The 11,750-nt window shown below is 39.5% G+C and overlaps 1 pseudogene; it reads right to left on the bottom strand.

The window, feature by feature from the left end:
• Window positions 1-677: 677 nt before the first annotated feature.
• Window positions 678-1,060, bottom strand: LOC103014702 (40S ribosomal protein S15a-like; annotated as a pseudogene).
• Window positions 1,061-11,750: the final 10,690 nt, after the last annotated feature.

The raw sequence follows: 11,750 nt of genomic DNA, 5'->3' as shown, positions 1-11,750 counted from the left end.
TAATACTTTTCACACAAATAATACAGAAAAAAACAAACACAAAAAATAAAGAAAAAAAATTTAACCTTACAGTACAGTACCTTGAAAAGTACAGTAGTACAGTATAACAGCTGGCATACAGGGGCTGTCATCAAGTGAACAGGCAAGAAGAGTTACTGACTGGAGGAGGGAGAGGAGGTGGGAGATGGTAGAGCTGAAGGTTCGTCAGCAATAGGAGACGGAGGGCAAGCTGCAATTTCACTCATGCCTGACACTGATGGAACACATGTTCGCATCTCTGAAAGTTCACAACTTGAAGGTTCGTATGCAGGGGACTTACTGTATAGAGAACAAACTAGTGGTTACTAGTGGGGAGAGGGAGGGTGGAGGGGCAAGATAGGGGTATGGGATTCAGATGTACAAACTACTATGTATGAAATAAATAAGCAACAAGGATATATTGTACAGCACGAGAAATATAGGCATTATTTTGTAATATCTTTAAATGGAGTATAATTATAAAAAATTAAATTACTATATTGAACACATGAAACTAATAAAATATTGTAAATTATACTTCAATTTTAAAAGAATTTTAAAAAATTATCTGCTTGCTTTATTTCATTAGGAAAACATGCATTTATGTCTTACATTTTTTTTCCTCTGAGGCATTTTATTTGCACATATGCATTACATCCCTAGAAAAAGAATCCAAGGATTTTCCCTCCTGTGTGTTTTCGTCTTGCTTCTTATGGTCCATGATGCCAGCTGAGGTTGTCAGTACAATGAAAGCAAACTGATGGGACAGGAGCAGCTTATTCTGCCATTTTTCTAGATCTTTGAGTCGCACATCAAATCTGGGGCTGATCACGCCACACTTATTTAGCCTGCCTGTGAGGTTCACAACAATCTTCCCATCCCTGTGATCATTGGTGATTTCAAATTCGCCAAAGTAACCATGCTTCATCGTCACAGTTAGAAACCTGACGATGACTTCAGAGCACGGCCTAATAAGAACCTGGCATCTGCCTCTCTTTTCAGCATTGTTGATACTGTTGAGAGCATCAGCCAGGACATTCATGCGCACCGTTATGGCAGCATGGAAAGACGGCGAAAGGAGCTGTGTCTTACATTTGTAATAGCAAGCAAACATCTACCAGGCAATAGCTCAGAAAAGGCTTCATGAAAAAGTTAAGTTTGAAAAGATGCAACATATCATGGTTGATGAAGCTAAGAATTTCCACACTGACAACAGAGACTACTATGAGGAAAAAAATCACTAAAAGGACAAAGAATTGCCCAGGAATATTTTTTTGGTTTTCTTGGACTGCTTTCTGTAAATTTGCACCACTTGGATTACAGGGGCCTCCCCACTTCTTAGCCTAGCATTCAGGAAGAGAATACACCAGAGTGGTTTGCAATGAGATCCAAAAGCCAAGTACCTGCAAAGAGCAGTGCAGGACATCAGAGGAAATTCTCCATCTAACATCCCTCCTGACTCTCTGGGGGTTTCCTGGGCTCAGGGTGTGGATGGCACTTTAGAGATTAGAGTGAATTGTATTTGGAACATGAGGAGACCCATGTGGCAGAGCTATGCCAGTTCTTTTTTAAAAAGGATCACTCCCCGCAAGGGGTTTGTGTTTTAATAATCACAGCAGATGAAGCTCCTTAAAGAAATGAGGAAGCAAAGGGTGTAGTCCAGAGCAACAAGGCATCTGAGGGGCTGGATGAGCACATCAGGTTGAACAGTGTCGTCTGGTTTTCGAACTTGGGAAGGAAGGTCATGTTTGAGATCACTCCAAGCATGGCTGAGACAACTATTGTACAGAATCTTATGCTCTCTCCAGCATGTGTTTCCAATATGGAAACACAGCTGTATATTCTGAAGGATAACTGATTGGAAGGCCCCCTGTCTAAGAAGAAACTCTGCCTGTGTGTGAAACTAGCTGTTCTAGGTGCTGGGAATCCCGTGGCAGATGCAAACTGGAATCTGTGAACAAAGGAGTACAAAGAATGGCAAAGCACGAAAAGTGATAATATGGTTGTAAAATGGGCAGTCTTTTTTTTTTTTTTTTTGGCAGTCTTTTTTTTAAAAGCCTCGCTTTACTCTCCTCCCTCCTGCTAATTTTCAGTCATTGTTCCCATGGATCAAATCAACCAGAATTTAGCTGGCAAGGGAGCCCATTAATGTCATCCAGTCAGCCTCCCCGGGTCCAGAACAGGATGGAGAATGGATCCCAGAGGGACAAATGGAAGATGTTCACAACACACCTTCTCATCTACTCTTATCCTTCCTGTGGGTAAAGGGTTAATGTCCCCAACACCGTAAATGAAGCTGCCCTCCCATGGTGTCAATTCAGTCAGATGTTCATCTGAAACCAAAACTGTCAGCCATCCCCAATCTTATCAGGCCACAGGGGAGAGGGGAGAAAGAAACATCAAAGAAACAATGTTTTTGTGCTAAACATCAATTAGCACAGAACCTAACTGCTGCTGTCCCACTTCTGGAGCTGACCTCAGGCTTCGGTTGGTAATTATAGCAGTCTTCCTTCTCCCACCAACTCCTCCAAGTTCTGCCCATCTCAGTTGGACCGGAGTCTTTACGTCATGGGGTTAAACTTTTATTCCTGTAGATTCTTAGTCCTTGAAGGTCTCTCATTCCAGCCCAAAGACTGTTGCTGACCTAGAGGAGTTCCCTCTGGCATTGTCTGGCAGGGTTACCCCTGAGTGGGGCAGAGGGCAGCAACCATCCCTTCTTGTTGAGTCCAGTGCTGTTGAGTGGAGGGAAAGGCAGTGAAACAGTGGATGGAGATACCATGGGAGTCTGAGCTGCCTGCTTTTATAGCATGTTTTTGTCTTGCAGACCCGCTTGTGCCCAGTCTCATACATATGAGTTCTATTTTATGATGAAAATTCTACTGTGCACCTTCACTGTGTGATTTAGTGGATCACATGACCCCTAGGATGTGATGGGATCTCGGGTCATCAGGTCACACAGTTACTTGGTGCCCCATGGTCAGACATGCAGTCTCAATAGGGCCCTGTGGGAAGCCAGATACTGATTTCACATGGACAACACTTGCTGGCAGAAGAGAGCATGGTCTTCCTCCAAAGCCTTGGGGGTTGTTATTGGGGCTTGTTAGAGGCTTTCTTCACAACTCTGTCTTCTACAGAGCCTTCCATTCCCATTTGGTCTGCTGGGTCATCATGTGAAAATGGCTGGGCATCCTCACTTTGGACCTGCTACAGAGTACTGTCCTCTGGCAGCCTTACTGGTTACCAGAAAGTAGATTAGAGCTGCATGTCTGAAATTCAGAGAAACCAACCAAGCATGGAGCTTCCCTCTTTGTAGTGGGCAGTGAACAGTGCTGTAATTCACTTCTTGGTTTTTACCCAAAGAGGTTCAAAACTTATGTCCACAGAAAGACCTACACACGGATGTTTATATGGAAGCTTTATTCATAACTGCCAAATCTTGGAAGCAACCAAGATGTCCTTCCACACCAGTGCCCTTCCCTTAGTGGAAGAGATTTGGTGCGATTGTAGAGTTAATCGGCATTGAACTCAACAATCCTACCGGTCAGGCCCTTGGCATGGTGCTCAACCCTATCTGCCCTGAAATTATATGGGATGAGTGACTTCTCCAAGGCTTTTTGGTTTTCCGTGGATCTCCTCAGTGGGAGAGTTTTGCTCTCAATCTCAATTTTTCATTGTCTATCCTTCTTAGAGCTATCAGAAAAAGGCAATTTACTCCACAATATTTGTAATTACTGTTGTTGCCATAGAAACTAAAAGCCATAGTCACCCCAATGCATTGCCCTCCAACTTTACTTCATCCTATGCCACTCCTGATGATGATGCCACTGTGTGTGTGTGTGTGTGTGTGTGTGTGTGTGTGTTTGTGTGTATAAACTATTAACAGGTAGCCTGAAAGGATACCCACCGAAGTCATGATGGTTTTTGCTGCTGGGGAGAAGGGAGAGAAATTAGGTGGGGAAGAGAAGAAAGAGGAGTTCAGATTTTTCTAAGGTATGTTATTTCTTTTATTTAAAAAAGAGCTTAAAACAAATATGAAAAAATATTAAGACATAAATCCTAGGTGGCAAAGAGTCATTGTATATATATATATATTTTTTTTTTTTTTTTACTTTCTGTGATTTTCAAATTTTACTCCTCCCCATTCCTCATGCATCATTATTCATTTTGATCATGAGGGACTTATCCCAGGATACAGGATGATAGAAAACTAAGAAAGTAATTCATAAAACTGTTACATCAACAGGTAAAGACATACATACATGACAAAATCATATCAGTAAATGCCCCAAATTATTACATTACAAAAAATGCAAAAGTCATAAAAAGTAAAAGCTGTCTTTTTCACATCTGTGTTCCCCTGACACTCATTTGCCCTTCCCTGGAGCCAAATGCTACTGCAATTTTTTTTTTAGGATATTTCCAAAGATATTTAATGCATTTGCAAACACATCCTTATATCAATTCTACAAGCAAAAGATAGACTTTTTTCTGCATGTTGCTTTGTTTGCCATACAATATACCTTAAAGATGGTCCCACATCCTATACTACAAAGCTACAGTAATCAAGACAGTACGGTACTGGCACAAAAACAGAAATATAGATCAATGGAACAGGATAGAAAGCCCAGAGATAAACCCATGCACATATGGTCACCTTATCTTTGATAAAGGAGGCAAGAATATACAGTGGAGAAAAGACAGCCTCTTCAATAAGTGGTGCTGGGAAAACTGGATAGGTACCTGTAAAAGTATGAAATTAGAACACTCCCTAACACCATACACAAAAATAAACTCAAAATGGATTAAAGACCTAAATGTAAGGCCAGACACTATCAAACTCTTAGAGGAAAACATAGGCAGAACACTCTATGACATAAATCACAGCAAGATCCTTTTTGACCCAGCACCTAGAGAAATGGAAGTAAAAACAAAAAACAAATGAGACCTAATGAAACTTAAAAGCTTTTGCACAGCAAAGGAAACCATAAACAAGACGAAAAGACAACCCTCAGAATGGGAGAAAATATTTGCAAATGAAGCAACTGACAAAGGATTAATCTCCAAGATTTACAAGCAGCTCATGCAGTTCAATATCAAAAAAACAAACAACCCACTCCAAAAATGGGCAGAAGACCTAAATAGACATTTCTCCAAAGAAGATATACAGATTGCCAACAGACACATGAAAGAACGCTCAACATCATTAATCATTAGAGAAATGCAAATCAAAACTACAATGAGGTATCATCTCACACCAGTCAGAATGGCCATCATCAAAAAATCTAGAAACAATAAATGCTGGAGAGGGTGTGGAGAAAAGGGAACCCTCTTGCACTGTTGGTGGGAATGTAAATTGATACAGCCACTATGGAGAACAGTATGGATGTTCCTTAAAAAACTAAAAATGGAACTATCATACGACCCAGCAATCCCACTACTGGGCATATAGCCTGAGAAACCATAGGTCAAAAAGAGTCATGTACCAAAATGTTCATTGCAGCTCTATTTACAATAGCCAGGACGTGGAAGCAACCTAAGTGTCCATCAACAGATGAATGGATAAAGAAGATGTGGCACATATATACAATGGAATATTACTCAGCCATAAAAAGAAACGAAATTGAGTTATTTGTAGTGAGGTGGATGGACCTAGAGTCTGTCATACAGAGTGAAGTAAGTCAGAAAGAGAAAAACAAATACCGTATGCTAACACATATATATGGAACCTAAGGAAAAAAAAAAAAAAGGTCATGAAGAACCTAGGGGAAAGACAGGAATAAAGACACAGACCTACTAGAGAATGGACTTGAGGACACAGGGATGGGGAAGGGTAAGCTGTGACAAAGTGAGAGAGTGGCATGGACATATATACGCTACCAAACGTAAAATAGATAGCTAGTGGGAAGCAGCAGCATAGCACAGGGAGATTAAGTCCGTGCTTTCTGACCACCTAGATGGGTGGGATAGGGAGGGTGGGAGGGAGGGAGATGCAAGAGGGAAGAGATATGGGAACATATGTATATATATAACTGATTCACTTTATCATGAAGCAGAAAGTAACACACCATTGTAAAGCAATTATACTCCAATAAAGATGTAAATAAATAAATAAATAAATAAATAAATAAAATGGTCCCACATCAATATGTATAGAGAGCTCTATTCTTTTATGGCTTCATAGTATTACAATATGTTGATATGTCATTAAGTTATTCAACCCTTTTGGGTGGATATTTACTATTTTGTAGTCTTCTGCTATTAGATATAAAGTGAAATTCAGTTACCTGCACAGAAGTCATTTCAAACATGTTTAACCATATATGTAGAATAAATTCCTAAAAGAGGAATTGCTAGGTAAAGGGATATGTGCATTTAAAATTTTGATAGCTACTGCCAGATTGTTGTGGATAGAAGTTGTACTACTTTATGACAATATACAAAAGTGCTTTTTCCCTACCAAATGGTAAAACAATTAAGTTTGAACTTAATGATTCTGTCAATCTAATAAGTGAAAAAGAGTGATATCTTGTTGTAGTTTTTAACTGATGATTCTATATCATGACCAAAGTTTCCATAAATTTAGGAACTATTTTAAATTCCTTTTCTGTGTTCTTCTGCCTGTTCACATCTTTGGCCATTTTTCTTTGGGAATGTTTTTTTTTTTTTCTCTTAGATTTGTAGAAACTTTTTTTTTTACAATTAGGAGTTAACTATTGTCTTTGGGACTTCCCTGGTGGCACAGTGGTTAAGAATCTGCCTGCCAATGCCAGGGACACAGGTTCGAGCCCTGGTCTGGGAAGATTCCCACATGCCGCGGAGCAACTAAGCCCGTGCACTACAACTGCTGAGCCTGCACTCTAGAGCCTGTGAGCCACAACTGCTGAGGCCACATGCCACAACTACTGAAGCCCACGCGCCTAGAGCCCGTGCTCTGCAACAAGAGAAGCCACCCCAATGAGAAGCCCGCACACCACAACGAAGAGTAGCCCCAGCTTGCCACAACTAGAGAAAGCCCGCGCGCAGCAACGAAGACCCAATGCAGCCAAAAATAAATAAATAAAAATAAATAATAAATTCATTAAAAAAAGGAGTTAACTATTCTCTTCGATTTTTCTTGCAAATATATTCAAAGTGTGTTTTTCATTTCTTGATCCTTTTATAGTGTTTTTGCTATAAAGATACTTTTGTTTTAAAGAAATCATTATTTTCTTTCCTGGTCTCTGATTGAGGGCCATATTTAGGCCTTCCCTATGCTGAGATTATAAAAAAATAAATGTCCTACTTTTTCTCCATGTACTTCCATGATTTCATAGTTTTACATTTAAGTATTGCATCCATTTGGAATTTATTTTGGTGTCAACTGTGATGTATGGCCCAAGCTTAATTTTTTTCAGATAGGTACCCAAGTCATTCAACATCATTTATTGAATAATCCATCTTTTTTTCCAACTAAGTTGAATGCCACCTTTGATATATGTAATATTCCCAGACATATTTGAATTTATTTTTGGACATTCTAGTCCATCCCATTGACCTGCCACACAGCAGAACCATGTTGTTTTAATTATTGTAGCTTTACAATATGTTTTAATACTTGGCCATGCTAATTACCCTCAGCTTTTTCCTTTTTAGATTTTTCCTAGATAATCTTGCTTTTTATTTTTCAATGAACTTTAAAAAAACTTCGATGCTTTGGAAAAATTTGTGTCAGTATTTTTATTGGGATGACATTGAATTTATAGATTAACTTAGTGAAAATGGATATATTTATGATTTTGAGTTTTCTTATTCAAAAACACTCTACTCTTGGGCTTCCCTGGTGGTGCAGTGGTTAAGAATCCACATGCCAATGCAGGGGACACATGTTCAAGCCCTGGTCTGGGAAGATCCCACATGCCACTGAGCAACTAAGCCCGTGCACCACAACTACTGAGCCTGTGCTCTAAAGCCCATGAGCCACAACAACTGAAGCCTGCGTGCCTAGAGCCTGTGTTCTGCAATGAGAAGCCACTGCAATGAGAAGCCTGTGCACCGCAACGAAGAGTAGCCCCCGCTCGCTGCAACGAGAGAAGCCTGCACACAGCAACAAAGACCCAAAACAGCCAAAAATAAATAAAATAAAATAAAATAATTTAATTTAAAAAAACCAGTCTACTCTTTATCTGTACAAGTTCTCTTTTGGCTTCTTCAGTTCTTTTGTTGTTTTTTTTGGCTGTGTTGGGTCTTCGTTGCTGCGCGGGGGCTTCCTCTAGTTGTGACGAGTGGGGGCTACTCTTTGTTGCGGTGCACAGGCTTCTCATTGCAGTGGCTTCTCTTGTTTCGGAGCACGGGCTCTAGGTGCGTGGGCTTCAGTGGTTGCAGCACGTGGGCTCAGTAGTCGCAGCACACAGGCCCTAGAGCGCGCAGGCTTCAATAGTTGCAGTGCATGGGCTCAGTAGTTGCGGTGCACAAGCTTTAGGGTGCGCAGGCTTCAGTAGTTGTGGCACACAGGCTCAGTAGTTGTGGCTCACAGGCTTAGTTGCTCCACGGCATGTGGGATCTTCCCGGACCAGGGATCGAACCTGTGTCCCCTGAATTGACAGGCGGATTCTTAACAACTGCACCACCAGGGAAGTCCCTTCAGTTTTGTTTTATAGTTTTATTCATATAGGCTTGACATTTCTTGTCACAGATTTTCTTACTTTATCTTTTTTGTTGGAATTACAATAGGGTTTTTTTTCCTTTCCTATACCTTCTAAGAGATGTAGTTTGCATATATGAAGGCTATTGAATTATCTGACAATTAGAAAATAATACATACAGATTAACCTTATATTTTACTGATGCATTTCTTCACCCTTCTTTCTTGAAACAGCTGCTTTCTTCTTAGGTCATTTTTCTCTCGTAGAAGGACATTATTCAGTGATTCTTTAGGGGATGGGCTATGATTGATTTTATTTTTAATCCCTAGTCGTTGCAAGTCTGAAAATTTATTTATTTTGCCCTCAACCTTAATGATAGTTTGATCGGGGAGAAAAGTCTAAGTTCAAAGTTGTTTTTCCATAGTACTTTGATCATACTGCCCATATTCTTATTGCATCCAATCTTGCTCATGAAATAGTTATTGTCAAATTCATTCTTCTTTTTGTAGACTATCTAAACTTTTTTCTCTTTAGGATTAAAAAAAATCTTTAATGTTCTGAATCTTCACTATAGTGTGTTACATGTTTGACTTATATATCCTGCCCACTATTCTGGAAACTCTTTTAGTCTAAGGAGGTATGATGGTGGTGATTTTGCACACACACCCCAGGGACATTTAGCAGTATCTGGAGATATTTTTGCTTGTCACAACTGGGGACGGAAGGCTTTGCTGCTAAACATCTTACGATCCCCAGGAAAGCCCCTCACAGCAAAGAATTATCCAGCCCAAACTGCCAATAGTGCCATCACTGAGAAACCCTGAAGTATGGGATTTTAGTTCTAGGACTTGGTCTGGCCAAGTGGGTGAAAAATGGATTTGGCCTCAGCCTCAGGGTAAGTTTCTGGCTGGGGGGGATTCAATCTTGGCTTTGCAACAGTGGTTGTCCTGGCCCTGAGGTGGTGGCAGCCTCTGTTTACTACTATGGTTTATCTCACTCTTTCCTACTTGTACAAATGCCTCATAGTTTTTGGTCCATGAAGAGGCGCTTTTCTTGTTTTTGAGCATGACTATGTATATAGTAATATTTTTAAATATCTTTTTCACTATTTCTATGAATTTTCTTTTGAGAGAGAGATTCCAACATGTGACCTTCAAGGTCTTTACCCAAAGGTACAAACTCAATAGAATTAATTCCAGCAATACTGAAAGATAAAAGGAAGCAACAAATCACGCATAATCCCAGCAACCAAAAACATTCAATATTAAATTCCACAGAGCTGTTTTTTAAATACATCTGATAAAGTATAAAAACAGCTAGACAGAATTAATTATGTTAAATGGAACTATATTATACATACTATTTTGAAATTATTTTTACATTTAATTAGCTTGAACTCAACTGAAGAAAAAGCAATTAATAAAATTGAAGACCCAATTACTGAATATATTTTTTTTAGCCCAAGAACTTTTAGTTACTGAAAGTTATCCAATATTAAAATAACTAAATTACAAAAGTGTTAAAAATGTTTAGAATCATTTTAAAGTTATTTTGAAATATGTATTAGCATTCAGCAACTTCTTGCCATGAAAAATGACATTAGCAGTCAAACTTCCTCACTCCCCCTACCACCCCCTTACTTTTGTTAATTACTGTAATGGGCATCTGCTGTTTTTTTTTTTTTTTTTTTTTTTCTGCTGTTTTGATCTAACAAACATCCTCCCACCCTACTTTAGTAACTGATATTCTTTTGGGGAACTAACCAAACTAACCACTTTACATCAAGTCTTTCGGAGATTTTCAACCAAGATGTTTTCCCTATGCTAGCTAAGAGTTGAGTACAGCATCCAAGCTAGACAAATACGAGTCTCTGACTATAATTTGACCTTTATAAACCAAGTAAAGAAAATGACTGGAGCCAATTCACACCTGTGATCTAGATCCTTGGAACTTCTCAGGTACCTATCTTCTCTAAGTCAGCATGTCTTTTGATTCTGTGAGTGGTCCTCCCTCATGATTCCAGTAAAAGTTTTTATTGTTGTTTGTTTAAATTATCCAGAGCCTGCTTTTGTTGAAACAAAAAAGTCTATCTGATATAAATATATTTTTACTTTGTCAAGGTTTATAACATTCTTTTCCATAATTCCTATATAGTCATAATTCCTATATATCTTAATTATATACATGTTAATGGATTTAAAGTCCAATTACCATTATCTTTTTTTTTTAATTAATTTATTTTTATTTATTTATGGCTGTGTTGGGTCTTCGTTTCTGTGCGAGGGCTTTCTCTAGTTGCGGCGAGCGGGGGCCACTCTTTATCGCGGTGCGCGGGCCTCTCACTATCGCGGCCTCTCCCATTGCAGAGCACAGGCTCCAGACGCGCAGGCTCAGCAGTTGTGGCTCACGGGCCCCGTTGCTCCGCGGCATGTGGGATCCTCCCAGACCAGGGCTCGAACCCGTGTCCCGGCATCGGCAGGCAGACTCTCAACCACTGCGCCACCAGGGAAGCCCCCATTATCTTTTATTTTCACATATTGCCTGCTTAGCTGGATTTCCTCGCTGAATAATTTTTCTTCAAGAATGAATCAGGGGTCTTGTATTTAAAGAATTCTTTCATGTTCAAAAAATCCATGAGCTGCCTTTGTACTAGAATAATATTTTGGCTAGGTTTATTATTTTTAAGCTAAAATTTCTTTCCCTAAGAAAGAATTTCTTGCTTCATTGTCTTCTTAGATGCTTCTGGTCAAGATGGAGTAACAGTGACCACTTTCTACTCTCCCTTCTGAAACAACTGCAAAATCAGACAAAATATATGAAACAACAGGTCTCAAGACACTGGAAATTAGGACTGTGATCCCTGAGATATGGGAAACTAATGAGGTGGTCTCTATCACTGCCCCAGCTTACTGCCTGTAGAAAGTTTCTAAGCTATAGTTCAGAGAGTGAAAACTCAGGTACAGTTTGGCAGTCTCCATGAGGTGAATACAGAGTTGGGAACCTAGGGGGGCCAAGAAAACTAGAGATTGTAAGGCAGAATACCAACTCAGAGGACAGAGTTTCATAGACAGAAAATTCTAAAATCTGCAAAGCATTCTTTCTGAGTACTCA

The sequence above is a fragment of the Balaenoptera acutorostrata genome, chromosome 20 (genome assembly GCF_949987535.1).
Source record: "Balaenoptera acutorostrata chromosome 20, mBalAcu1.1, whole genome shotgun sequence".
Classification (NCBI taxonomy): Eukaryota; Metazoa; Chordata; class Mammalia; order Artiodactyla; family Balaenopteridae; genus Balaenoptera; species Balaenoptera acutorostrata.
This window is presented reverse-complemented; position numbering and strand designations above follow the sequence as displayed.